Below are 3,187 nucleotides of genomic sequence, written 5' to 3'. Positions count from 1 at the left end.
CTCCAACAATAGAGAATCACAACCGGCTCTAAAGGACTACAAATCCCAGCAATACATTATACAGTAATGGAGAATGGCATCCGGCTACAGAGGACTACAAATTCCAGAAATACATAATACAACAATGGAGAATGGCAACTTGCTATAGAGGGCTACAAATCACAGCAATACATTATACAGCAATGGAGAATGGCATCCGGCTATAGAGGACTGCAAATCCCAGCAACACATTATACAGCAATGCAGAATAATATGAAGCTACATACTCTGTGTTGCTCACCAGTGCTGTGTGGCATTTCAGGAGGCTGTGCAGGGTCTGACCAGGGCTGTATGGGGTCTCAGGAGGCTGTGCAGGGTCTGACCAGGGCTGTGTGGGGTCTCAGGAGGCTGTGCGGGGTGTCAGGAAGCTGTGCATGGTCTGACCAGGGCTCTGCAGGATCTCACCATTGCTGTGGTGAGGTTCCCAGAAAGTGCAGGACCTTACAGCAGCTGAACCTGTTAAAAAAATGTAAAGGGCCGTATTGCCCTTTAGTAGAAGGCATTTTCACAAGAACTTGTGACAATGCCTAGTATCTGCACTGATACCAATACTGGTATCGGTGCTTCCTTAATCCAATCCATCCCCACTATAGGCATTAGACCCCCCCTACATTATCCCTATAGGCAGAAGATCGCCACCATAGGGGTGTACAGGGACAATGAGGGCATGCTGGGACTTGTAGTTCCCTGTGTGATATGTGTGTGTGTGGGGGGAGGAGGTGTACAGGGACAATGAGGGCATGCTGGGACTTGTAGTTCCCTAGGTGATATGCGGAGGCTGTACAGGTACAATAAGGGCATGCTGGGACTTGTAGTTCAACAACAAGTCCGAAAATGGCCTCATATCCCTGTACACCACATATCACCCTAGGAACTACAGGTCCCAGCATGCCCTCCTTGTCCTTTGTTGTAGAAATTTCATTATATGGACTTATGTGGATATGACAAAGAGGGACTGTTGTGGAAATTTAATTATATGGACTTATGCAGACATTTTTATATTAAGATGTGTGTGTGTTCTATAGGTTGTAATTTGTCTCCCTGTGTCGGATTTAACCCGAGGGACGCTTTAGCAGAGCGTACTTGGGTTGAATCGGGCCCAGCGGTAAAACCGTCAGTATGAAAACCTGCTTATGGGCTTAGAGACGTGTTTGCAGTGTATGTACACGTTTGCCGGTTTGTGAGTATCAAGCGCAATGCGCTGGGCGTCCGGCGGACGTCTATGCACTTTAGCGAAGCGGAGTCCGCATAACGAGAAATACATATTATATTTCTATTGAGGCTGCGCTATCCTTTTCTGGATATATATCTGCTTTTATGAGAAGACTTTGATTTGTGCCTTGCTGGTGTACTGGTACCATACATTGGCAATAGCATTAGCAATGTTTGAGCTGCCATTTTGTATTAGTTCAACCACCATTTTATTTTCTGTGAATCAAATTTCAGTAAAACTATTGCGGTTTCTGTGCTGAATTTCAGTCTTAAGTGAAATTTTTACTTTTTTATATTGAAACTCAATTTCAATATATAGCAAAACTAACTTTAGCTGTGAGAGTTTTTCTGGTAAAGAGTCTACTTTTAGTGGTGCTTTTTCATTTTATTGTTTGGGCATTTCTGTTTCTCAAAGGGCAATTCATGTCCCCATTGTTTTGGTCTTTATAGAATTAGCCGCGCTTTGTATAGTATAGCATTGCTATTGGTTTGCGGTAGGAAAGAAAGGAATCGGTTTTCCATAGGCGGATTCCGCAAGCGTGAATAACCCGCTTTATTGTTTAGAGTTGTTTTCCGCAGAGAATAGGCAATCACACACACACACACACACACAACCATTATATCACCACCTCATCCATACTGTCACTCTGGTTCTAAGGATAATTCAATACAATACACAATTACACAAAACATTAAATACATTATACAGCAATGCAGAATGAGAATAGCTCCAGCTATAGAAGACTATATCCCAGCAATGCATTATACAGCAATAGAGAATCACAACCGGCTCTAAAGGACTACAAATCCCAGCAATACATTATACAGTAATGGAGAATGGCATCCGGCTACAGAGGACTACAAATTCCAGAAATACATAATACAACAATGGAGAATGGCAACTTGCTATAGAGGGCTACAAATCACAGCAATACATTATACAGCAATGGAGAATGGCATCCGGCTATAGAGGACTGCAAATCCCAGCAACACATTATACAGCAATGCAGAATAATATGAAGCTACATACTCTGTGTTGCTCACCAGTGCTGTGTGGCATTTCAGGAGGCTGTGCAGGGTCTGACCAGGGCTGTATGGGGTCTCAGGAGGCTGTGCAGGGTCTGACCAGGGCTGTGTGGGGTCTCAGGAGGCTGTGCGGGGTGTCAGGAAGCTGTGCATGGTCTGACCAGGGCTCTGCAGGATCTCACCATTGCTGTGGTGAGGTTCCCAGAAAGTGCAGGACCTTACAGCAGCTGAACCTGTTAAAAAAATGTAAAGGGCCGTATTGCCCTTTAGTAGAAGGCATTTTCACAAGAACTTGTGACAATGCCTAGTATCTGCACTGATACCAATACTGGTATCGGTGCTTCCTTAATCCAATCCATCCCCACTATAGGCATTAGACCCCCCCTACATTATCCCTATAGGCAGAAGATCGCCACCATAGGGGTGTACAGGGACAATGAGGGCATGCTGGGACTTGTAGTTCCCTGTGTGATATGTGTGTGTGTGGGGGGAGGAGGTGTACAGGGACAATGAGGGCATGCTGGGACTTGTAGTTCCCTAGGTGATATGCGGAGGCTGTACAGGTACAATAAGGGCATGCTGGGACTTGTAGTTCAACAACAAGTCCGAAAATGGCCTCATATCCCTGTACACCACATATCACCCTAGGAACTACAGGTCCCAGCATGCCCTCCTTGTCCTTTGTTGTAGAAATTTCATTATATGGACTTATGTGGATATGACAAAGAGGGACTGTTGTGGAAATTTAATTATATGGACTTATGCAGACATTTTTATATTAAGATGTGTGTGTGTTCTATAGGTTGTAATTTGTCTCCCTGTGTCGGATTTAACCCGAGGGACGCTTTAGCAGAGCGTACTTGGGTTGAATCGGGCCCAGCGGTAAAACCGTCAGTATGAAAACCTGCTT

Source organism: Nanorana parkeri, unplaced genomic scaffold, assembly GCF_000935625.1.
Source record: "Nanorana parkeri isolate BGI_ZX_2015 unplaced genomic scaffold, ASM93562v1 scaffold1262, whole genome shotgun sequence".
NCBI classification, from domain to species: Eukaryota; Metazoa; Chordata; class Amphibia; order Anura; family Dicroglossidae; genus Nanorana; species Nanorana parkeri.
This window is presented reverse-complemented; position numbering follows the sequence as displayed.